General features: G+C 44.2%; 1 protein-coding gene across 2 annotated transcripts in view; it reads right to left on the bottom strand.

Moving 5' to 3' along the window:
- The window catches only part of GPR132 (G protein-coupled receptor 132), a 144,514-nt gene extending 121,905 nt beyond the window's left edge, over window positions 1-22,609 (bottom strand). For both annotated transcript variants that reach the window (XR_005597284.1, XM_039533128.1), the window contains exon 1: window positions 22,397-22,609. The gene's annotated coding sequence lies outside the window, so the exon portion shown is untranslated. The remainder of the gene's footprint in view (window positions 1-22,396) is intronic.
- Between the last annotated feature and the right edge of the window lie 4,434 nt (window positions 22,610-27,043).

Below are 27,043 nucleotides of genomic sequence, written 5' to 3'. Positions count from 1 at the left end.
AGTGTGGGGAGAAGGATTTTCAAAAAGCACTGAGCATTGGCCAAAAATCTACTCCCTTTCACTGAAAATGCCAGCACAACTGTCATAACAATGTATTAGAAAACTGTTTTCAGTTTTCATAGCCAATACTTCTCATTAGCAGTTCTCAGATATGAGCTGTAGGTCATCAGTGTTCTCCCGTGCCCCACCTGACAGCCAACAGAATGAAGTGTTTGAGAACCAGGCCATGAAGTCTCAGAGGGGAGGGGGCCACAAAAGGCTCTCATAGGGTGGTCCTCTGAATGAATAGATTAGACACTTGTTTCTTTAATACACCCATGCACACACAACCAACCATCCTCACGCTTATGTGAAGAAAAACCCATTCACATGGAAGTTCTCCAACAGCAATCAACAAGGGAGCATGAACGTGGCTGAATCAAACAGCAACTCAACTCACACCAATGCTCATTAACTCTGCTTTGCATTGTTCAAAACAGGTCTACTTTTGAGCCAGAATGCACAGGGAAAAAAAGGGATAAAAAGGTGGCTGAACACAAAAGACTGATCGCAACAGAGCAGTTGCTAACGAATGCTGAGAAGTATGGCAGTTGTCAGACAGACGTCTTTCTCACTGGCCCCGAGGGCTGTTACACTAACTTGATAGCCTGCTGCATTTATTTAGTAGGATGAACAAGATAAAAAGACCTCAGAATTGGATGCCAAGGCAGCCTTTAAAAACACCATTGACTTGCAACTTGCAGGCTGGGACTCGTTTTGCAAGTTCAACCTCTGTTCAGATAGGATCAGGGAATGTCTCTGGACTGCATCGCTTCCTTCACAGAGTCCTGCCAAATATGCTCTGCCCACAGTGCAGTCCAGACCCGTCTGATGATATTTCTTCTAGTTTTACTAAAGTATGCTTGGCCCTGCTTCCACAATACCTGGGGCAATGGTTATAATAAAAAGTGCTGCACACAGGCTGTGGGTGGGTGTGCACAGCGGTTGGGCGACCAGGCACGCGAAAAAGAAAGAGTTTCCTAATTACAGCATATAAATCAAGAAACAAAAATCACGCCGATTCTCCGATTGTTCTCCCTATCTCTGCTTCTGCAACACACCCACATCCTAGCCCCACTGTCTGCCAGAAGAGACGATAGGTTTTCCCCACACTGTTTCATCTTCTTATCCGACACCCTGAGCGATGCACGTGGAAATTAGGCACAGACTTTGTGGTTTCAGGCTACAGAAAGTGTTGTGCGTTCAGAGCAGCCAGATCTACTGCAACATCTTCCATGTTTTACCTTTGAACAGAAGTGAGAGCAGAGAGGCCCAAGTTTCCAAAAAGTGACCAATAATTTGGGGACCTCCAAGTTTTTGGGGCCCCAACTTGGGACACCTAGGGATAGACTTAATAGTGATCATTAGTGATGGACCCTATTGGTTTTAAACAAACTAAACACCATAGTGTTGATGCTAGCAATTGGCCCTAAACTTGCCTTCAAGAGTTGGACAAAAGTTGGCTTTGGGTCAAGCATGCTGACTCAATGGTGGTGGTTTTTTTCCTGCAAATACCATATCATAGTTCCGAGTAAGGAAAAAACCCAGAGAGGAGCCTCTTGACAGGAGTTACGCACATGCATGAAAGGAGAAGAGAAACTATTAGACAGATTGACACTTGCAAATGTCATCCTTATTGCTGAAAGCAGATGGCTATCCCACTCCTGTTAACCTTGACCTGCCTTCTGCATTATCGCACTAGCATGTTCCTGACACTCCACAATCACTCCGTGGACACCTCCCTTGTTCCCTAATGGACTTTTCCCACTGGGTTCCTAAAATAAAGCAGACTGCATCAATGGTGCAAACAGGACAGCATGAGGAAGGTTGCAAAGGCAGTTATTGTCCTGGGAAACCCAGGATTTTCACAAAGCTGAAAAAGTTTCAGACTTGTGACAGCGACTTGAGAGATAAGATGGCTCAATGTGGTGGGGACATGACGAGTTTACCTGCCTCTATCTGGAATCCACATAACATTTAACTTCATTATGGATAGGACATCTATCATTGTTGTCTTACTATGGAAGGCTTTTTTTAAATTATTATTAAAGCATACTTGCATCTTTTCCCCCGAATACAGCTCACCAATCAAATCCAGTAGGAACATTATTGCCAGACCTCTGTAATTAACTCTTTTGTAAAAGAGCTATATTCAGGCCATAATTATAGTAAGATACCGAGCTCTGGTGGTAATGATATTTAAGAGTTCCATGTCCTGGTGGTCAGCACTTCAGAGCACTATATCTGCTCAGATGACAGTGAAACAATATAAAATGGCCAACTTCCCTATGCAGTTTTTTTTCTTTCGTCTGCTCTTCGTTGCAATTGTAAACCGTGTCCCATTTAATCAATCATATTTTTAGGAAGACCTCATTTGTGCTCCGAGGCGAGTCAGACAATATTTGTCAAAGTGATGCATTGCCCTGGAAAGCTCTTCAAAGGGGTTTCTTTCTGTGCCCTTCAAAGAACGCTCCCCGCCCCACGGTCAGCGTACAGCAGGTTCAGTGCTTCAGATACTCCAGGCTTTATGAAACGAATTTTAAGACCTAGTCTCCAGAGAGCTGGAAGAGAAAAGTGTTGCCTGGACTAGGTTGGGGTCACCTTACCTCTGACAGAGGAAAATTCTAGTGAGAATCTGTGTGCACAAATAGAAGGCACAAAAGCAGCTATACAATTGCCTCAAGATGAGTGCAGGTGTGTAGATATTAGCCCATATGATCATTGGCAGAAAATAGGAAGGAGCCCTGGAGAATGTTTGAGAGGCTTCCCTTGTGACTCGTGCCATGTGAGCAATGGGCACCTGTAGGTCTAAGAACATCAAAGATGGGCAATTCAAGAGTGCCGCAGGGATTTGGGTACCATTTGAAAGTCAGTGGGACTTGTGCTTAAGTGTTCTATAAAATCCCAACTCAAATCTATATCCACTTTGTTTTCACACAACCCCCTTTAAAGTCCTGACTCCCTTCCCTGTTGTCTCCCCAGCACATGTCCTTCACATTACACAAACACCACATCAGCATCTTCCCTGGTCCATAGTTATTTCCCCCTCCCATGGGCTTCCTACCGCTCACTGGCATGTGACAGGCTTCTAGCTTCCAGAGTTTCTCTGAACTTGCCATGATTTGGGGGACCTGTGTATTTTGGTTGATAATTATGATGTTATGCTGTTGCTGTACCATGGAAGGCCAGCTTGTTTGTCTATCGGTTGAATCCACCATTGCTAGAAAGGCTGTCACACCTGTGCCAAACCAGAGCAATAGTGAGTCACTGGAACTCAGTGTTAGTCTGTTCAGGGTGAAGCACCTTGGGAGAATGGGCTCTCAAGATGGGAAAAGATACTTTCTCCTCTTGTCTGATGGGAAGGAGTAAGTGAAGAGAGTAGAAATTCCCCAGACAGGACAAAGAGACAGGGGACTCAGCAGGAGGCTATAAAAGGCCACACAGGGGAAGACAGTGAGAAGACAAACAGGAAGTTTGGGCAGGAGAGGGGAAGGGGACGGATTGGCCAAGGTTAGAGTAGGCAAACGAGGGGAGAAGGCTCCATGTTTCAGAACACAAGCCCTGCACTGCAGCAGAAGGATGCTGGGCAGTCCCAAAGGCCTCTTACTCCAACCCAGAGAATGCTGCAGAGTGGCGAGGAAACTGAGGCAGGGAAGTGCGTGTAGGGTTTATTATTTTTGTATAGATTTATGTAGGTATTGTGTTAGAGAAAGAGCAACAATGTGTTATGTGCTACACCTTATGTACCCCCTGAAGAGAGAACCCAGAACGCTCACATCTTTGAGTGGAGTTCAGAGAGGGTGTGTTTACAGTTACCAGCATTGGTTCCATGAACTGGGCAGCATGGTCTAAACTTTCAGGAGTGGGTGCCAGCTAGAAGAACTGCACCCTAAAAGTGTGGCTGGACATCCTAAGCCAGGGGTAGCGACTGCACTCCCTTCAGAATCTGGAAGCTAAAATGTATGGGATTTGGTGGCTGGGCTCCCTCACAGCAATCTGGTTAGTGGCCAATAGGGGGTGCTTGACTGGACTTGTGACAGTAACCTACCCTCCTTTAGACCCAACACATTCCCGCCCTGTACACTAAGGTGAAATTTCAGGGCCAGGCAGAAAATCCTACAAGATCAAAAGGATGGCCATCATTCTGGAGACATCAGAATTGCTGTTCCACACAGTGCTGTTTTAATGATCAGGTTGTGAGAACACGAGATGAAAGATGCCTGGGAAGCCACTGAATGCTCATAACAGCTCACAAGCAGACATGCCAAACTCGCAGAAAAAAATGCAGAAATTGGGTTTGTTTTTGGCTTGTGAGCAGGGGCGGCTCTAGACCCCAGCGCGCTAAGCAGGCGCGTGCGGCCCTCCGGGGCGGGGGCGCGACGTTTGCCTCGGACAGCCACTGCATGGCGTCGGCGCGTCGGCCCGGCTCGTCCGGGCTCGCCGGAGGCACTGGCGGGAGCTCAACCGGCTCAACCGGAGAGGGGGAAGGAGACCCGCCGCGACCGGCGGGCGGCGGCATCGCGCAGCGCTGCTTTTCGCAGCCAGCAGAGCCGCCCCTGCTTGTGAGTTGCTTTTTGGCTAGTAGCTTGTTGCAGTTTGTTACTTCTTTTTTTGATCAGCTCCTGGCAAGCATGCGGGAGAGAGTCAGGGGTGCACAGCAGGCCCACCACAGTCCCCAGACAGCATACCAGGGAGATCTAGTCACAGAGTGATGGGGTTCTTAGGGATTGGCTTGTTTTGAAGTGGGATTAGCTTGATTTGGGGCTTTTTGTGAAAGTCAGGGTGCTTATTTACCACGTGAGCACAGCTGCCAACTTTCACAAGTCCACTTTAGCTAGACAGAATCGAATCCAAGTTATGAGGACGAGACTGCCATAAGAGAGCAATAAAGTTATAAGAAGTGAAATTTACACCAATAAGGGTGTTTTTAAAAAAAAAAAAAAAAGGCTAGGGGATCCAATCTAAGAGCTTGGCATGAATAGGGAAACTACTTCACACGTAGGTAACTACACAAAGAACGGAGTATTGACAACCCTAAGCATTCAAAATCTTGAGTCAAAACTCCCCCCTCCCAAATCATGAGATCTTACAAATAAATTGGGTGGGGGGGGCTGTTTACCTTCTCCTTGTGGGGACAGGTTTGTTTGTGGGGAAGAGGAGTTGTTTAGTTTTGGTATTTTACAGTTTTTGGGTTCATGTTCCCAAGCTTTTTCCACAACCATGTAGGCTGAAAACTTTTTTTGTTTTTATTAAATGAAAGAGGAGCAAATTGAGGCTTGTGTTTAAGTAACATGATTCCACGAGCTAGTGTTTTAATGAAAAACCCCACCAGATATCATGAGACTTGGCAACGCTGGGCATGTTGTGGTGGGGATAGTAATTAAGTGAAGGTTACAAACTCAGACATACATGGTTGGGTAGCACTCACAAGTAATAGTGTGCAGCCTTGTGCAAGGAGAGCCTTTCTCAGTGTGTCTGTTTCACACAGCAATGGCTAGAATGCCAGTTTTGGCTCCATCACTAAGGCTCGGGCCCATGCCCAGAAGTCAGTAGCACACAGTGATCTGGGCTTCTGGAAAACACTGCAGCAGTGAGCTGTGTGGTTGGATTCTGACAGGAGGGTCAATAAATGCAACAGCTTGTCACGGTCCAACAGTGATGCCAGAGAGCAAGTACCAGCCTCAGGGGAGACTTAAAAAACAGGGCACAAAACTCAACCAATTTCACCACGTACGAACTCCTCAGGCACTTTCACAGACTTCACACGGAGCCACAGACAGTCCCTGTGGATATTCCACTCTGTCTTGCCACCCAGGTGAACATCTCTGTGATAGATGGTCCCTTACACCAAGAATCATAGCAATATCCAGTAAAAGCAGCAAAGAATCCTGTGGCACCTTATAGACTAACAGACGTTTTGCAGCATGAGCTTTCGTGGGTGAATACCCACTTCGTCGGATGCAAGTAGTGGAAATTCCAGCTTCTCCTAATCCAAAAGGATCAGTCACTAACCCAGTCAATTGTGCTTTAGGTCACATAGCAAAGACAACACTTGTAGCCATTCCTATAGTGAACAATATGAAGATCTATTAACTCTCTCATTTCCTTTTTCTGTTTATTTACAAAGTTAAAACAGGTAGACAGACACAAACAAGTTACAGTCTCAGGTTTCAAAAGGTGATACAGGTTTCTAGAATCAGCAAGCTCTGTTTGACCTTCAGTACTAACCCAGGTTAAGCATCTGGGGATCTCTAGCTTATGCCTAGAAACATCTTGTCTAGCCAGAGCTCAAGAAGCATAGAGATCCTTAGTTCCTCTGCCTCCTGCCATGTGCTCTGAGCTGCAAACTCCACTGATGGGAGGAGTCCACTTGCATGATTCATCTTCATGAGGAGGAGAACAGAACAATAGGATTTTAGTCCTTTTATTGACAATTCCTCAGTCCAAAAGCAGGGAATTTCTAGTTGTAAAATCCACCCATTGCCTGTCTGGTATCAATGGGTCCTCTCTTTTGGGAAAGGCATAACAATTTCTGTAGAAGAGCAGTTCTTCATATACATTAATGTCCCGCTCCTGTATGGCGATTCATACAGTCAAAGGCTCCCAGTACAACTACTCAAATATTACATTACAATATGGAACACGGATATTGTAAGTGAGATTAATGCAGGCAGCAACTCATAAGCATGCAACAGAGTCACACTTCCTTAGAATTCTAATACCCGTTTTATCAATATTAACCCACAAGTGAGCTAGACAGATTCCAGCAATGTATCTGTTCGGGACCTGAGCTGGCACCTGCCCTGCCACTGACATACAGCTATTCCACATCCCCCCTGCTTTGGGAGAATAGCCCAGAGAAGTGAGAAAAAGCAGAAAGGTGGGAGATGAAGTTTCAGGCTCAGGCATGTTGTCTCCTCTCCCCCCCACCCATTTCTGAAGCTTCTGATACACACATCTCATTGCTCACTGTCTCCTTCCCCCTCCCCCAAGGCCGAGGATTCAAAATAAAGGGCTCCCAACAGCCACAGCTCATTAAATTTAAGCAGGCTCCTCAAAGCAAGGATTCCCCTAAAGTAAATCACAAGAGCCCTTCCCTGGCATATTCACCCCCTAGTGCCAGAGCAGGTCTAGCAAATAGATCAGTCCAATCCAGGGGGAGAGAGAGTCTCACAAACTCATTCTTCTTGTAGTGTGTTGGGACACAGCAATTCACTCCAGCTGAGCCCAGCCACATTCCCCTCATGGCTGGGCTTCCTGGCAATTCCGGTAATGAGGGCTGACATCTGTGTTAACCCTCACCCTACCAAGCATGGAGTGTGCAGCTGTCAATCAATCATGCCACCTTAGAGGGAGGAGATTGGATTTCTTATCCAATGCTCAGTGCTGGTGAGCAAGCTACACTCTGGAAAACCCCAGGCTGCAATGACTCTGTAGCAGAAGCTGTATGGCAAGATGTTCGTGAAAGTGGGCCCAGAGATGAAGAATTTGCCACTGGGCTGTATTTTTCACAGTGCATTCATCACCTCACCTATGATTTTTTAAGCAAACAAGAATGTGGAGAATGTGCTGGCTATTAGTACCTGTTAGCCAAATTCTGCACTTTACATCCTCAAATTTCAGGAAGAGGTCAATGCATTTGACCCAGCTTCATCTAGTTCCTTTTCTTCTGAAGGAGCCCCAAACCTTTTAAAAACTGTATGTATAAAGTACACTAACCCACTACTGTAACACAGCTGCTTCTGAGATGAAATCTAGTGATTGTTCTGAGCCAGCAGTATGATACAACCATTATTTAGGAGGGAAAAATTAAAAAAGCAAAGCCAAAAAAAGTTAAAGCTACAGAAGAAAATTAAGTTAGACAAAATTTGGCTCGGTCACCAGCATTCATACTCCTACTATTGACAAAAGGGCATTTTGTGTGACCACAGGGAATTAGTTTGAGTGTCTCATTTGATAGGGGGCACTGTGCTGCTGGAATCCAATGCCATGCTGCAGAGTTTGTTCTAAATTGACTCTGACAGCATTTCCTGCTGGATTTTCTTTGGCTCACTCCTTCGAGTACCAGCTAGTTCCAACTCTGCTTAGCTCAGGAGATCTGATAAGATGTGCCTTGCTGTGAAGTGGCTGCTGTCAAAGGTCTTGTCTATACCAAGAATCAGGGCTTAAATTCAGCTGGAGCTGTCCAGAGCTCTCAAATATTTTCAACTCCCATAGAGTTTTTAATAGCATGCTGGGGTGGGGGGCGGGGACACAGGGGGCTCTGGGAAATACTCTGAGAATTTATGCCCTGCCAAGAACATTAGTACCCAGGCCCAGGTCTTCATGACACTGTAAAAAAGAGCCTGGTGTGCACTAGCACCTACATTGTAGCTGGCAATGGCACAACTGTCCTATTGCTGGAAAAAAGGGTACTAGTTTCCCCAGCACCCTTTGCAAAGCATGCAGTCATTTAAACCTTTCCCTTGCAGGCAGCAGATGCCAAACAGCCCACCTTCAAGCAAGCTCAAACAGGAGCTGCTAATGGAGAGGAATTCCACCCTCCATTATACAAACAAACAACCTGCGAGGATGAGTCAAAGCACCTGGGAAGATGAATAAGTGGGAAGTGAATGAACAGGATTCCAGTCATTGACAGAAGGATCAATAAGACACATTTTAAACTTTCAAAGCCTGGATTGGACCATTTTTGATACCCTGGGGCACTTTATGCAACTGCCAATGTGTGCAAATTCCAGTTGAATATTTTTACCTTCTACTCACCTGAAAAAGAAAAAGAAAAACCTCTCAGCTGGATAAAGTATTCTACGCCCAACTCTTTAATATTGCTGTGCCTTGTTAAATTACTTCTGCCTTCCACCCCAGAAATGGCTGCATTTCAACAGGGGCAGATAAAACAAAGTGTAAATACAGATCACAAATAAGTTTAAAGAGAACATTGGGGGTATTTAGATTTTTTTTTTAAAAAGGGATCTGATAAGTGTCAGTCATAGTTGGCTTACATAGAAAGGTCAGTAGCACAGAAGCATGGGGAAAACGAATAACTGAATCTCTTTTAGCAGGGGTCAGCAACCTCTGGCACGCGGCTTGCCAGGGTAAGCATCCTGGTGGGCCGGGCCAGTTTGTTTACCTGCCATGTCCGCGGGTTCGGCCGATCGCGGCTCTCACTGGCCGCAGTACACCGTTCCAGGCCACTGGGGGTGGTGGGAAGCTGCAGTCAGCACATCCCTTGGCCTGCGTCGCTTCCCACAGCCCCCATTGGCCAGGAATGGGAGCCGCGATCGGCTGAACCTGCGGATGCGTCAGGTAAACAAACTGGCCTGGCCCACCAGGGTGCTTACAGCAACAAAGCCAGTCTGGGCATCCATGCTATCAATAGTGGACTGGACCACAGACTGTACAGGTGTTTCCTTAATACCGCTGCTGCTACAGCTGAACCGAGTTCTTGAAGAAAAAAGCAAAGCCCTTGTGGAGTGTGTTTTCGTGCACGTGGAGGGCGTGCCGTGGAGCCAGAGTGTCTGGGACAGCAGCGGTCACAGGAAGCTGTTGCTACTGCTCTTGAGAGAGGAAGTCAGCATTCCAAGGTTGGAGGCAGAGTTAGCGCTGATTTTTCCTGCGGAGAGGGGGGAGGGGAGAAGGGAGAGCGGCCTAAGAAAAGAGCAAGGAAGGAAAAGGCTCAGAAAACATGCTGCTGATGAAATCACAGCAGAGATAGCCAAGAAAAGACTTTGTAAAAGAAAAGAAAAGAAAAAAAAAAGAACTGTGTATGCTTGGAGGATTTGAGTTCTGGTGACATAGGGGAGAAAGGGTGGAGAGAGTATAAGAAAATGTTCAAAAACACTTAAATAGAAGTTGTCTCCTGGGAATGGAGAAGCACTGGGGGAAAGGAATCAGGCTAGAGGAGTGCACCAAGGGAGGACTGGGGAAACGGCACCAGGGACCAAGAACCAAGAGATCATTGCTGTTCTTAAAATATAGAAACCTGAATGATGCTAACATTACAGCCTGGGCAGAAACAGCCATGGGAGAGTTGAAAGCCAGCTCTGGAGCAGCTGGCATGGGTAAAAATATAACTCCCATCCTCATATATATATATATTGCAACAGGGAAGCAAGTAGGTTTCCTATGTGTAGGAGCAGTTTTAATTCCCCAAGCTTTGTTGTTTCATTACTACAACATGCTTTAGCACATGTAACCCACAGGCTTTACACTACAGCAGATGATATTTAAGCCCAAAGGAAAGGAGAGAAGCAGTGGGGACAAGACATGGATTTTGGTTGGAGCACAGGCTCTGCACACTCAGCTGGAAGAGCCCCTCCACCACTCCTAGAACTAGAGTGTGGCAGTTACCGAGCATGCTCAGTTGCGGTCCAGAGAGTTTTCATTAAGGGCAAAGAGGTCTGACAGTTCTATAAGCCAGTGGACTCAGTGGCTGATGGACGCAGGCCCAAGAGACATGTTTGCAGGGGCTCAATATCTGCACCACTATAGATACAGGCAAGTGGAGCGCTATTCCAGCTTTACTTACTAGGAAAGCCGTCTGTTAGGATCACAACTGGTCCACTGCAGTGTGTTGAATGGTCCTAGTGGGAGAGCACAGAGGGAAAGTGCCAGAGCCTCTGGACCTGACAGTTGGCAATGAGCTAACTACTTAGCTAAAGAGAACGGGGCAGAGGGGCAAGGGTTTGTAAATTCTTACCTGGGCTTATGGGAAAGGCTAGTGCCCAGTAGAGTGAAACCTTAGACATCCAGAGAATGGTTATTTTCTATGCTACTCCTAATACCTGTACCACTTTGGAGACAGGCTGCACCTGGCCTTCCTTACCAGCAACCAAGGAGACTAGTCGGCTACTATCCCAAGGACTGAATGCTGCAAACTCAAGAACCCTCAGGCTTTTGCTTGCTGCCAAGGCTGAAGGGTTTGGCACCATCTCAGTCTGACAAATCCTGGTGACAACTTGCATGTTATGGCCACTCTGTAGAGACTGAGGCCGCATCTACACTAGGTAGGAGAACTTTGCTGGTCTAGCTATGCCACAATACTACTCCAGCAAAGCATGCCCAGTGTGAATGCGGGTATAGCTCTTTTAAGCTCCTCTCCCCAAAACGATGTTTGTGTATTCAGTTTGTATTAATAAACTGAAGGGTACACGCCGGAGCTGCATAGATTAACATCTACGTATCAGGTTTGTACGTATAGCAGCCCTGAATTTTAACTCAACGCGATGCTTTCTGAAGGGATGGAACACTGGCCTCAGGTTCAGCGAAGAGTGAAGCTGAGATGCAAGAGAAGGACAGGGTAATATGTAAACTTTGTAGCTGCTGTCAGTCGAGCTCATTGCTCACCCCAGGAGCTCCATTTCCCAAAGGAGCTCCCTTCTAATCCCCTCTATTTCAGGTACTCCTTGCAACTTCAACCCCCCTCATGCCTGGGGCTTTGTAATATAGTAAGTAATAATTGGAGATATACCAATCTCCTAGAACTGGAAGGGACCTTGAAAGGTCAAGGAGTCCAGCCCCCTGCCTTCACTAGCAAGACCAATTTTTGCCCCAGATCCCTAAGTGGCCTCCTCAAGGATTGAACTCACAACCCTGGGTTTAGCAGGCCAATGTTCAAACCACTGAGCTATCCCTTCCCCTCTTTCTCCATCCCTTCATGGAATGGGCTCTGTATGTCCCCTGCTCCCACCACCCCCATCAGGGGCTGTGTCCCCATTTTCCCTGCACCACGTGCCCAGATCCCCCACATGCCCGGGGCTGTGTGCTCCTCCTTTCCCCATTGTAGGGGCTCTGCATGGCCCTGATACCAGGGTCCTCCAATCTCCCCTCTGCCTATGTGTTCATGTCACCTCATGCTGGGGCTCTGTGTGCTCCCCCAGTACCAGGATCTCCTAGTCTCCCTCCATTACTCCCCCACATTCCAGGATCTCTTAAGCGCCCCCACCATACCCTACCCTCCACCACTACTTTTTGCCTTCTGGCTGGGAAATCAAACATTCAGTGTGTCAACACGTTAAACTATTGGGAGGAGGAGTATGAAGCAGGGGTATTGTTTCCCATTAATGCCTTACAATGGGCATAACATCAACTGGCCCTTTGAGCTACAGAAGGGCTTGAACCTGTGGGTCTGCTAAAGAGATGACAGAGGCTGCACGTGTTCCCCTTTTGATGTTCTGGTTTTCCCTCAGAAATCACTAGGCTTCTGTGCACATATTCCTAGACCTTCCCTGAAGCTTTTCAGTTGATTGGATGCAGCATTCAAAAAGGTATCTGGTGCAGACCAATGGACAAATGCCATCAAGACAAGCAGAAGACCTGGCAAGCTCAACCAACTACATCAGCAACCCCCCACCCTCCATTACTCAAAGGCACCAGAAATTTCACCCCCAAAGTGAAACTGCTAGAAATTCACTAGAGTTGTTTCAGGTGACGTTTGTTTTCCATGCCTTGAGGGGAAAACCAAACAAACTGTTTTTCCTGGGAGCTTCAACAATATGCATTTCTGACACTGAACCACTTGCTGGTATGTGCCGAGATGCTCTGGTGAAAGACAGTAAAGTGGGTACAGAGGGATTGGCAATAGCATGAAACCGATGACTGGCTGGGTCAGAAGAGCGACTCTATACAAATGGCATCTTTTAGCTCGATGTCTGCTCCCGCTGGACTGAATCCCGATTGTACCAAGTACCTTCTTAATTCCTATATCCCAATTAGTGTATACCAATAGGAATAGAGAGCACTCAGCATCTTGCAAGATCGGGCTGCATGTGGGGCTTTGGATCAGATGTTCACAACAGATGGTCTGAAAAGTTAGATTGAAACATATATTCTTGTTGGAGGATTGCAACGTACCTTACTGTGTTTCTTAGAATTCAGAACAACAAGCAAGAACCGAAAAACAAAGACATAGAGTAGGCTGCTCCCTAAAACAGAGACACAAGTCAACTCACCTTACTATGGGCTGTCTGTCTAGATCACACACTTCCTTGGAGAGGGCCCTAGCCTGGAAGCAAGACCAGGAAAAACCCCATAGAATGTAAAGTGACAACTTGCAATTTTAACTGTTTTCAGTACACTACAAAAAGCAAACAGGATTCTATCCTGCTTCAGCAACAAAACTGGAGCTTAAGTTCTGACTGTTAGAATCATGATTCTGGCAGAGGTGCGGAAACCAACAGCTGGATTTTCAGATCCCAGGCTGAGCTTGTCATCAGAGATGGTTCTAGGGGCAGGCAAGCAGAACAGTTGCCCTGGGAGGCATCAGATCACTCCTCTGCACAGCTATTTATTTATTTTTAAGCGCTCTGCTGTAGTTGGCCAGCCTGTTTTTGCTCTACTCATTGGGCCAGCCTTCCCAACCTGCTTCACTGATTGGGCACCTGGGGTGCATTTTTTTTGCTCCACCGCTCAGGTGGAACAGTATGGAAAATGTTTTTCAGCCTGGCTGGGGCAAACCGGCTAGGACCACTCCTGCTTGTCATGCTGCCTTTCCATTTGTAAACCAGACACTTTTTAAAGATACGGTAACATTTTCATTAACAACCAATGCGGACTTAATTGCCTACAACATATAACCACTGAATGGATTGTTGAACAGTGTAAGGTATTTCAGTACAAATTTCCATTAAGTCCCGATGAAAACCTTTAATCTTTTCACAGTGAAGTAGATTGGCATATAAAGTAAGTTAGCCTTCTCTCATTTCAGGAGAGTTCAGTTAGTGCAGAAGGCAACTGAACATTTGTTAAGCTGTCTGGCCTACCGAGAACACGACACCAGTGCTCCACAGCATTTCCTGTCGGGTGACTTGCCAATCTTACTTAACAGGTCAAGTTAAAGACTAACTCACGGGAAAACTAGAAGCTGAACTCACTAGAGGCCAAGGCCTAGTGAAGACAACTCAAGTTAGCTAGCTTGAGTTCACACATCTTTTTGTCACCCCTAGTGAAGACAAGGGCTTAGTTCCAATAACAGCAATAAGTTGAAATATAGCAAAACTTGCTCACATTTGAAATTGGACTCCGAGATTTCCCCCCCCATAGGCAGTGCTATGTAAATGCAAAATATCACCATTAAGTAGAACAGCTTTGACCCTGTAGGTTAAGAGAAATAATGAGATGGGGGGCGGGGAGGGAGAGGGGGAGGTGACAAGGGATTGCATTGGTTTGCCAAATTAAAATTAACCAATTCAGTTCCAGCCCCTTACTGGACTCTAACTGTACCTTTTGTAAGCTGGTTACAGAACACAAAGACATTTGAGAAAAATAAGCTTTCAGTTTGAATTTCCTCTTTCCTGAAAAAGCAACAAACTGAACGATAAGAGCATTAAACATTTTTCTAAAAAAAAAAAAAAAAAAAAGGCAGAAATCAAGATAAACCATGTTTTTTTTCATCATCAGCTCAGTTTCAAAGAAAAAAAAAAAAATGACTTCAACACAGACTGAATCAAAACTAATTACCCCCCAGAAATTCATTCAGAGCATGGAGGCATGAGTAACACTGATGACTCATTTTTTCATTTGATGATGCATTTCTTTCTCCTGTCCTGTATGCATGCATTTCTGTTATTTGATTTAACTAGAGATTTCACTATGAGATATGCATATATAGTCGCTGGACATATATCTTCATATATCATATATTAATTTAATTACATGCATTCCATTTCTAGATTTGTCCTTTTGTAACTCATCACCCCCTCTCCTCACCCTTTTTTTTTTACTAACCACCACACAACATATTTTAATTATTTTGATTTTTTTTACTTTTATTTATATTTTTAGTTGCAGATCAGAACAAACAGTCAAAACAGAAACAAAAAAAACAAAGAATGCTGCAGATTGCACCTGCCCCCTGGACTGCACCCTGAAAAGAAGGAACTTAAAAAAAAAATAGGGGCTTTGAGCAATGCAACTTATGAGCAACTTTGGCAAAATGAACAATGTGATAAAGGGGCAAATGAGATGAAAGTATCCTAAAAATAGGAGGGATGAGTAGAGTAAGGGGAGGGGATTTCTGTACTGAAATGCATTGAGCATACTGAAATGCTACATACAGTTCAGTGTTTGTGTTTTTAAAAAAATAATTAAAAAGAAGAAAAAAGAAAGAGAGAGGAAAAGTGATTTGAGGGCTGGAGAATATAGGAGAGCTCACTCTGTTTTAGAAAGCAAAAGAGCTCATTTGTTTATTTAAGCATTGATTACAATGCACATGTGCAACTACAATGTACAACATGTAACTACATGTCAGGTGTAATGGGAAAATTTAAATGTGAATAAATAGGAAATCAATGAAAAAAAGAAATCAAGTCTCAAAACAGGAAAAGTCTTTAAATTAAAAACCTGATGCCAGCCAAAAACTTTTTCAAAAACAAGTTTTTGTTTTGTCAGTTAAATTGTATATAATGGAAGATAACTCATAGATAGATCTCATAGTCCCTTCAGGCTGAATCAACTCTGGAAATTGCTAGAAAATAAACTGCTACTAACTAACTAGTAAATGTAAATAGCAAAGTGCATAATCGGCATTTGTCTACTTGTCTACTGCTTAAATCATGTCAATGATATATCAATTTTCTTTTATATGACTGCAGAGGCATGTGGATGAACTTTGATGAGTATTGGAACAGCATGGGAGTGAAATTTCTGAATTTATATGTACTAGATCAAAAAAAATAAATTTTTTTTTTTTTTTTTTTTGCAAATTTTTTTTTTTTGAAAAAAAAAATCATTTCAGGTTGAAATAAAAAAATTTTTTTTATAAATATTCTGTTTTTTTTTTTTTTTTTAAAAATATTTTTTTTTTTTTTATTAAAAAAAAAAAAAAAAAATCTAAATTTTTTTATATTTATTTTTTTTTAAATTTTTTTATAATTTTTTTTGTGACAATTTGTGTTTGAATATTGATCTGATCATACATTTCATCAAAAATGTTTTTATCAAAAAATTTAAAAAAAAAAATGTTTTTATCAAAAATTAACATATAATTCATTTCATAGAAGAGAGACAAAATGCAATGCCAGGAGCTTCATGAATGCTGACTCTTAACCAGCAGATTTTCCTCCTTCCAAGCCCAGCCTGTCTTTGGTCACTGAAGTTTTTATGCTGAATATGTAACAGCTAAGCATACACATTTCCATAACAGTGATGCCACAAACACAGCATTAGGTGATTTCGCTGCACAGTCAAGAGGAATATTAACAAGGACATTGATAACAGTGGTATTTACAAAAGGCTTAACTCCCATTGAAATCAAGGGGAGCTTGGAGCCTAAATACCTTTGTGAATCTTACCCTAGTTACATTTGTATGGCACCTCCCAGCAAAGGATTTCAGATTTCTATACAAAGATCACTCCCATTTCACAGATGGAGAAATGGAGGCACAGAGGAATTAAAGGCCAAACCCTCTGCCCTGCACCATGATAAATAACCTGGGCTTGGCATCCATGCAGTTGAGAACGAAGAATTCTTCCCACCTCCATGCTGTGAAGTGAGAATAGAGCTGCTCCTTCTACAGGAGCACCACTGGGTCCTCCATCTACTGCATGCTATTAGGTAGCACATCCAACCAGCCTATCTCCGTTTTCCCCACTCTGTACTCAGGGAGCACCCACTGAACTGTGCTTTGTGGCACACTAGGGGTGCATACTCTCTGCCCATTGTGGAACGGTACTAGTTCTATCTATACGTTACTGAGCACATTGAGGTCAGGACTCATAGGGAGAGAAACAGGGTCTGGTCCCAAATGACTTACCTACACTGACACCAGAAGTCTCAGACACAGCCAGATACAGAACCCGATTCTCCTGACCTCAGCCCTGTGCTAATTAAGACACAAATATGCTAGATTGACTCGGGCAGAGGAACACAGAGTGTGACTGGTCAAGCATAATGCTGTCTGCATACGTGTAATTGGAACTACATGACACTATTTCTGAGCCATGGGCTGTCCCAGTCAGCATGGGAGCTCCAGTGTCTCCAAAGTCACATGACACAGCATGGAATGCAGCCAACATCAACTAAGCTGCAGATTTAAACAAATCTATTACTATTTTTTCCTAAGAAACGTGTGAAGTCTGAATTCTGGAAGAAATTTATTGGAAAGCGATAAAAGCATGAAATCCCCATCCTTCCCTCCGGATAATTGGATGTAAATACTAGTTTCTTTTCAGGCACTTAACCTCTTACTTGTAATTAGAACTGGATTCTTCCACAGTTATTGGTATCTCATACAAAATGAGTTTAGATCATGTTATAAAATACCAGGAGATTCTATTATTTATTTGTTAGAATACATGTCAAAACGACTTCCAGAGGGTTGCTCAGGTTTAGAAAGGAAGATCTGAAGGACTGCTTGGCAACTGAAACCCAGGCACAAATCCTTTGTATTTTGTCAGTTGCGTGTCTTTGCAATAACATCACACCAAGATAGAATTAACAAGTCTCCATACTGCTTCACTGAACCACTTAATCATGTGCTTAGAGTTAAGCATATGCCTAAGTACCATTAAAATCAGCTGGATTTTAAACACATGCCTAAGTGCTTTGCCAAATAGGAATGGGCCTTAGGTACATGCTTAAAACTAGGCATGTGATAAATGCTTTCCTGACTTGGGATCTGACAAAGTGGGGATGGAGAGGTGGCTGAGGTTGACTCTGCCCCTCCCCATAGCAAGTCACAGGCAGGATGGACTCAGAGGGAAAGACTTTCTGCACCCCAGGCCACTCAAGAGGAATGGTATCCGCTTAAAGCACAGTCATCTTGGAACAATCACTAAGGTAGGGTGGCTGCATCTTGCACCCCATGTGGGTCAGTGGCTCAAAACTCCAGTCCAATTCAAAGCCCACTGAAGTGAGTTAGACACTTTCCACTGATTGCAAAGAGCTTTGGATCAGGTCCCATGTGAGTAAGCCATGAATACAGTGAGGTTACATACTATTCAGGATTACCACAGAAGTGAAATTGGGCTCAAAATACTTAAGAGTAGCAGTGGAAAAGAGGGACAACCTAGTTAACCTGGATGTCTATCACACATCACAGAAATGTCTGAGCAAAGCATCCCCTAAAAACATAAGAACTACCATACTGGGTCAGACCAATGGTCCATCAAACCCAGTATCCTATCTTGTGCCCATGGCCAGAGGGAATGAACAGAACAGGTAATCATCAAGTGATCCATCCCGTCGCCCATTCCCAGCTTCTGGCAAACAGCGGCTAGGGACACCATCCCTGCCCATCCTGGCTAACAGCCACGGATGGACCTATCCTTGGGGAACTTATCTTTTTTGAACCCCGTTATAGTCTTGGCCTTCACAACATCATCTGAGAGTGCCACAGGTTGACCTTCTGTTGTGTGAAGAAATACTTCCTTTTGTTTGTTTTAAACCTGCTGCCTATTAATTTCCTTTGGTGACCACTAGTTCTTGTGTTAGGCGAAGGAGTAAATAATACTTCCCTAATTTCTCCACAGGAGTCATGATTTTATAGACCTCTATCATATCCCCCCTTAGTCATCTCTTTTCCAAGCTGAAAAGTCCGAGTCTTATTAATCTCTCCTCATATGGAAGCTGTTCCATACCCCTAATAATTTTTGTTGCCCTTCTTTATACCTTTTCCAATATATCTTTTTTGAGATTGGGGCAACCAGATCTGTACGCAGTATTCAAGATGTGAGCGTAGCATGGATTTATACAGAGGCAATATGATATTGTCTGTCTTATTCTCTATCCCTTTCTTAAGGATTGCCAACATTCTGTTAGTCCAAAAAACAAACAAAAAAAAAACCTGCCACTGCACACTGAGTGGATGTTTTCAGAGAACTAGCCACAATGACTCCAAGATTTTTTTATTTTTTTTTGGAGTGGTAACAACTAATTTAGACCTCCATCTTTTTATATATACAATTGGGATTATGTTTTCCAGTGTGCATTACTTTGCATTTATCAAACATATCCCATGTTTGGTATGCTTTTCAAAGCACTGATTGCTTGTCCTTACCCTTGCCATCTCTCCTTGTGTTTTTTGCATTTACTCAATTGTTCTGACCACTTAGAAAGAACCAGTAAAAATAATTCTATGACAAAATTGCTGATTGGAGGTGAGGTGGCACTGCTGAGCAGCAGATCTCTGTCAGGCTTGAAGGCAATTCTGTATCCAGTTTCTACACTTGGTCAGAAAGTGCTGCCCATGTGTAACAAAATGGTACAGCATAAAACAACGGAGTGCAAATGTTGTAAGCAAGCTCATAAATTAAATAACATCCACTATGAAAGAAAATCCATGTGCATTATAGCACACATTTATTGCACAACCCTACTGGATAACAGCTGCAATCCGTGTTCAGTTACTGAAGTCTCTGCCTCAGAGATTTTACCCAGAGAGATTTTAGCTACAACTGTACAGAGGGACAAAATTAGGTTGGAGAACTAACTGTTTGCACTTAAGCCATCATTGTGTCAAACTAGAATTATTTGGGATTCCAATCCCAAATTACTTTTACTGAGGCTTAATAGGAAGAGGACACACCCGTTATTCTTGTAAACTAGAACGTACGGTACACAAGGGATATGAAATAACAAGCCTCATATTTATGCATGTGGCTGGGGCACTGTGGGCAAACAATCCTACTTCCAATACAGCTCACATATCATCTGGGCATGGTTACTAAGCTTCTCCAAGCCTAGTGTGAATTCAGCTCCAGAGACATTTTGCATAACTAGTTCCAGCAGAAGAAACTGCCAGCTTCACAACAGCCAGTGGTGGAGTCAGAATGAGGAGCCAGGAAGTAGCTAGCAATTAGTAGCAGTTAATAAGAATTTAATAACTTAAAAGCCTTAGAGCCAAACTGAACAGAGAACTACATTCTAACCAACAAATCAAAACCTGCAGGAAACGGTGGCTTTAAAGCCATTTGGCATTGGGAAGTTACAGGCAAGGTTTGGAAGTAAATGTATGCTAATGGAGTCATTATGGGCTATATCGGCTCCAAACGGCTGAAAAGTCAATGCAATGATCACCTGGAATAACTATCACAAGGTTCCATGGGAGACAGATGTGTGAAGAGATGAGCCCTCACTGCTACCCTAAATAGCACCAGAAACCAAAGCAGTCCTCCATCCCCCTTCCCCCTCAGCCCACCTTCAATTCTGGAATAAGGGAAGTATAAGCCACACCTTCTCCATCCTTGTGCAGGCCTCAGTGCTCGCCCAGGGATAAATCAGGCCCTCAGTCACTCTGTTGACGAGGGTGCTAAAGGAGTTGGCAGATGTGATTGCAGAGCCATTGGCCATTATCTTTGAAAACTCATGGCGATCGGGGGAGGCCCCGGATGACTGGAAAAGGGCTAGTGTAGTGCCCATCTTTAAAAAAGGGAAGGAGGAGGATCCGGGGAACTACAGGCCAGTCAGCCTCACCTCAGTCCCTGGAAAAATCATGGAGCAGGTCCTCAAGGAATCAATTCTGAAGTACTTAGAGGAGAGGAAAGTGATCAGGAACAGTTGGGGAATTGGTCCTGCTTTGAGCAGGGGGTTGGACTAGATGACCTCCTGAGGTTCCTTCCAATCCTGATATTCTAGGATTCTAAATGAAACACTGGATAGGACACACCAAGTTCTGCCCTCAATTCTGCGTAAAGTGTGACTCAGATTGAGGTAACTTGTGCAGCAGTTTTAGTTGCTGGGTAAGGAAGATCTTTGCAATGAAGAAGTGAATGCAATCAGCTCTTGCTGCTACAGTGACCTTGTAACCTGTGTTTGGAATGGTGTCAGCAGCCCAAGCCTTTGCTTCTTAGCCAAATCATCCCTGATGTCTCACCAATGAAGAAACACCAGGGATGTGTTTGGCCCTTTACCCTTAGTGGGGTAAACATACGATGGACCAAACAGAGATGATTGCTTTTTACATCCCTTATTCTACTTGCTTATGTGCACCACAGTTATATTCCTGTGCTACGTATAGAAGTGACCTGGCCATAAGACAATAGACCTGCATGACAAATCTTCGGATGTCTATTGACCTCTGATGGTATCATGAAGAATATAACCATTTCTATGATTTACTAATTCAAGTACCCCTAAGAAAGTGCATTTCTAGTCTGGTTACCATGCACCACATTTCATGTGGGGAGGGATAGCTCAGTGGTTTGAGCATTGGCCTGCTAAACCCAGGGTTGTGAGTTCAATCCTTGAGGGGGCCACTTAGGGATCTGGGGCAAAATCAGTACTTGGTCCTGCTAGTGAAGGCAGGGGGCTGGACTCAATGACCCTTCCAGTTCTAGGGGAGAGGTATATCTCCGTTATGTTTATTTATGTGCTCAGTGCCATTAGAAGATGCCAAGGTAGGGAGTAGATTTAGATAAAACTATTTTTTTCTTGCTTAAGTGCATGTTGAGGTTTTTCTTATCAGCCTCTCTCTGAAACGAAACCTAATAAAAACCTAATAAAACACGGAATAAGTTATAAGAGTATTATTGTTCAGAAGGGAGGTGTGTCATCAAGGAAATGGATACCTGGAGAGTTTGTTTGCTGCAAAAGTAAACAGCACTATAGTAACCTGAACTCTGCTGCCCAGGATCCTAGTCTAGGTTTCCGAGAACAGACACAGAGCAGCAAATCTAAGCTGTGTGCGAAGTGAAGACACTAAAGCTGCAAGTTCTTATGAATAAGTCCTTTAGAGCTCAGATTGTCAATTTACTGCTATTCACTCTGCAAGAAAGAGCTCCCTTTAGGGGCTCTATGAAGAACAAGCAAACAGAAGAGAAACCCCCCCGCCACACACCTCAGTTTGCCCCTGCTGACAGTACTGTCCCACGTGGCAAGGGCTCCCTACATTAGCCTTTTGGCTTGATCATCCGAAAGCAAGTTTGTGATGCTAGGAGGATGATGCTGGCTTGTGACAGAAAGGAGACTACAAGGAGAGAAAGGAGAACGTGCATCGTGCACAGGAAGAGATGAGAGGCATAAGGCAACCCCCTGAACAAAGCTAGAAACCTCGGAAACAAACAGAAAGGAAAGAAGAAAGAGGTAAAGCCATACACTGCTGATAAAACAAACCCAGGAACCATGAAGGCTAGAGTCTGTATTGTTAAAGTTTTGAATGCCCCCAAACAGATTTTATTCACAGCCTCAGCCTTATTTCAAGGCTCTTGTTATGAAAGGTCTCAATAGGCTTTTGAGCAAGAGGAGGGAGGCATTAACGCTAGTGACTTGGGCAGATTTTTATACTCTGCCCACCTAATTCCCCTTGAAGTCTCACTGAAGTTGTTCTCACTAGCTCTGTCTTTGGGTAGAGCAATAGCATCCAACCTTTGCAAGGTGAGGGCCAGACATCACTCAAAGTCAAGAAGATATATAACATCTTACCTTTTCTATGTGGAGATACTTCCACTGCCTCAGTTTCCCCTCACAGTCAGTCATCCTTGGTCTGATGATGTGATTTGGCCATTCCATGGCAAACAAGGATTCAAACAAACACAGTCTTTCAGCCCTCTCTGGGCTCTACAGTCTCTCTCACAGGACCTGGTCTGATCACTCTCTCCTTTATACGAGGAATTGAAAAGTGTTTTTCCATCATGCTCTCTGGAAACTCCAGCCTGAGACCCTACACTACACCTTCACACCAATAATGTGTTGTTCCATGGCTTTTCCTTCACTGGCTTCATCCTTCTCAAGGGGCTTGTTAACACGACTGTTGCAAAAGCCTTTCCCCAACTCCCATAGCAAAGCACCCCTGCACTGAATATGGTGTCTCTAGAGTGGAGGCTGCTTCTTATATTGTCTGTCACTCTTTCCCATCATGCCTTGCAGCAACCTGTAGTCACCTGACTACAATTCCCAGGATGCCAGTCCTTCAAAGGCACGTTGTGGACTGGGGATGTGCTGGTTTAGGCCTGCTCTTGAAGTGATAGCACACTATGTGACAAACCCCAATCAATGCTTCAGAGTAGATTCTCTGCCCTGTTCTGTTCCCTTTGCATCTCTCAGGGAGTATAAAGAGAAGGGAAGCCACTCAGTGCTCCCTTGATGAAGATTCCCCTCACATCAGTCCCCAACAGATGCAGACAGCTATGCTGGTTCCTAGGCTTCTGTGCCTTCAGTCCCTGAGGAAGAGGGAGTGCTGGAGTATACTGCACTCTGGCTACCACCAGCTGGTATTTCTTGGGGGCCCATTGCCAGCTGGCACCATTTTATCTAATTTGGGCTGACTCAGAGAATCAGGGAGTTGTAACTGGCTGTGGCCCTCAAATTCTCCTCAGTTTCCCTTTTCTTGGGTTTGTGGGAGAGGAGAGACATCCTTTGGTAGGTGCTGCCCCAGGCTGAGGAAGAAGCACTCAGGGTACATCTAGAGAGCAGTTAAACACCCAGCATTGGCCTGGGTCAGTTGACTTGGGTTTGGGCTCTAGCTGCAGCCCGAGCTCTGTTGCTTGTGGAACCTTAATTTAGCTCTCTTGTGCATTTGCATTATGAGACAGTCTTTAATTACATGATCACATACTACTTTTTTTCCCACAGGTCCCTGCCTTATTCAGTGCACATGATGGACAGTCTTCTTTTAATGAGCAGATATTCAATATTTTGTTTTCTCTTCACTGTTCAATGTGCGGCTCCAGGCCTTATTTACTGCACACAATATGAACTCTGATCTGAAGACAGAATAATTAACTTATTCATGGGCTGTTCTATGGAGTATATTGCTATAGTATCAGAGAGCTTCATGGACATTAATAAATTTATTTTCATAACACCCATGTGAGGAGAGTGGGCAGTACTGTCCCCATTTTACAGATGGGTGCTGAGGCACAGAGACATTAAGGTCAAAAGGATCCACTAATTTTTGGGTGCCCACCTTGAGAGGCCTAGGACCTGATTTTTCAGAGTATTTAGCATTATACAGCACTTCAAAGCACAGCTCCCACTGACTTCAGTGACAGATGTGAGTACTCAGCACTTCTGCAAATCAGACCCCAGGATCTCAGTTCCGGCACTCAGAAAATGAGGAACACACAATCAGTGACCTCTTGTGAAAGGTTTGGTTTCAATGATGTGGGGGAAGGGGCAGGGAAAGGATCCAGTTCTCTAGCAGTCAACTGCTTTAACCAGGAGACCACCTTTTCTCTTCCTACAATCCCATGCCTCATTCAGTTCATACCTTCCAACAAATGAAGCAGGGATCCTACAGAGAAGTTTCCTTTCATTACACAACCCTGATTGATCCCCAGATCAGGTCTCTTCTGTGAAATGAAGGAGGCAGGAGATTCTGTTGAAAACATTGTATTTGATAATGTAACCATACACAAGGGGGAGGGGGAGAAAGTGAATTATGGTTGCACAGGCAACCTTAATTCTGGCATTTCCTAATTTTTGAGTGCTTGACTTTGTAACTTTAAATAATGTTGTTGTAAGGTAGATATTTCTGTGCCTGTGATTTCCTAGGTTTTTTAAAAAGGCGAACTGAAAAACAGAAATTCCATCATGTGGCATCATCTTGACACCCACACAAGTCATCAGCAACATTGGAACTTTTAGGTCCACCACACAGACCTCTTCCACTTGAGCTAATAGAGTAATTCATAGCAGCAGTAGGTTGTCATCCTCTACATGGATCAGGAATAAATGGGAAGGGACGCTTTGCCAGTGGATTTCACAGATATCTGATGACAGCAGAGGAATGGCAAGACTCTGGAATCTTGGGTTCCATTCCAGGCACTGGAGAACTGTATGCTCTTGTGGGGACAGAGTCTTCTGCCCATTTGCCCACAAGCATTACCCCTTCTGCCCTGTCCCCTCCAACCTGTCCTTGATCCAGTCCCAGGCTCCCCACACACTCCCAGTCCCCTTGCCCAGCCATTCCCAGTTCCCCGACCCTCTCCCAACTCCTTACCCCCAATCTGTTAACCAGCTAGACCCACTTGTTCCAACCTACTCCCTTGAAGTTTGGCTCATGTACTCTCTGCATTCAAATCAAGCAGCTTCCTCCTTGATGCTGCTTCGGCCCAGCAGGTGACCATGGAGAACATAGAAGAGACAGGGTCCCTGCTCTCTGTTCTAGTGCCAGGCCCTGGAACCAATACGGCCTGCAGCAGCCTAGAAAAGCAATTGCAGGGAAAGTTCTGCTCAGCCCCACCCTGGAGCACGCCCAGTATGCATGAACTCTTTAGGTAATTTAGCTGCTAAAATCTGCTATCTATTGACCACGTGCAAACTGTGATTTTTTTCAAACATCTATTACTTGGCCAAATATAAGCGGATTTTCACAAGGACAGCAAAAGGCACATCCTGGACACCAAGGATTCCCCTGCCAAATTTCATGACCCTGCACCAAAACACAGTGGAATGCTAGAGCTTTTAAAAGAAAAGGTGGCCTGAATTTCTTAACATGGGCAAGACAATAGATTTTCCCTAGTCTAATTCTCAGACATGAGCACCGTTTTAGCTGAAGTTCTCCAAAACAATTCAGCTTGATGCAGACACCCAGCATGAAAAATTTCAACCCAAACAGTTAAAGTTTGGCAAAGTTAGAAGCAACAGAAAACAGAGTCTGATAATGGGACGTGTCAGGCAACTCATAGGCAGTGCTATCGGAACACACAGCCAAGTCCTTCTCATCATCCTTCCTTGAGAAGTTCCATTGACGTCAATAAGACTACTCATGAGTAAGGCAGGCAGGATTTGACCCTGCATATTCAGAAATGTAGCAGTCATTCTATATCAGCCACTCTAAAGAAAAGTTCCTTAAAGAAGCTATAGCTCTGTGACCCAGTACCCCATTATTTAGCTGCCTGCCCCAGCAAGTGAGTCCCATTTTTCCAAGCCCAAGTGTGAGAACCCTGGTGTCCACGTTATTACTGCTGTTTTTGTGCTTGTTGATTCTTAGTACTGGAAGTCCCTGTGTTTCCCCTACAGCTGATCTTCACATCCGATGAGAATTCCCATTGGAATTCTCCTGAACAATGGAGTTAATTGCTCCTCCTCTCAACTTGACACCCCCATCATTATCTTTTGGAGTAGTTATCTCAGAAGTTTCCAAAAAGACAATGTATCAAAGTGAAAAGATTTCAGGATCTGTATGTCCCCACGGTAGCAAGATGCACATATCTTTACTTTCATCTGATCATATAATTTGCAAGTTATTTTTACACACACACCCTACCTCAGCTATTCTGGCATCCTAGTTGGGAGTTTTGAAGAGGAATTTGTGGTGGCCTGAGGACTGTGTTGGAATTTCAAGCTATCATTTTAAGTGCGAGGGATGGGGAAGGGGAGTTTCCTGGTCCTGCTTGCAGCCTAGCGGCCTCTGTAAGGAAGTGTGAGCGCAATCAGAGTCTGGAAAAACCAGCCTAGAATAAGGTAGGGTGAGTGGTGCCTCTCTGCTTTGGGGAGTAGGCTGCTGTGCTTCACTCGGGGTTTTTTTTTTTGTTTGTTTGTTTTGTTTTTTGGTTACTAGGTGTTATTGTTCTGGCTTAAAAGAATAAAAATAGTGTGATATTGTAGCTTTCCAGAAAGAATATTTGATGTTTTTAGCTAATTTCTCTCTGTGTTCACCATAACAGAATAAAAGAAAACCAAACACGCTATTCTGTAGACCTCAAACAAATGCAAGTTAGGATTTTCCCTGCATCAGCCACAATAAACATGTTTGTTCAAGAAGAAAACCCTGGTTAGGAGAGAAGATGTATGTACTGAGGATGCAGGAAATCATGTTTATACCTGTGAAGAAATTGTTCAAGAACAGTACATCCTTGTGAAACTATTCCTCCCCCCCCCGCCCCCGTGCACTGCCAAGGTCTTTGAGAGATCAGGTCGTCTCACACACAAGCACCGGCCACCTGTGTTACAGCTGCTAGAACGCAGTGTGCCCTGATGGTGTAGACCAGGAGTTCTCAAATGGGGGGTCATGAGGTTATGTACAGCCTCCATCCCAAACCCCATTTCACCTCCAGTGTTTATAATAGTGCTAAATATACAAAAAAAAGTGTTTTAATTTATAAAGGGGGGCACACTCAGAGGCTT

The sequence above is a fragment of the Mauremys reevesii genome, linkage group 4 (genome assembly GCF_016161935.1).
Source record: "Mauremys reevesii isolate NIE-2019 linkage group 4, ASM1616193v1, whole genome shotgun sequence".
Classification (NCBI taxonomy): domain Eukaryota; kingdom Metazoa; phylum Chordata; order Testudines; family Geoemydidae; genus Mauremys; species Mauremys reevesii.
This window is presented reverse-complemented; position numbering and strand designations above follow the sequence as displayed.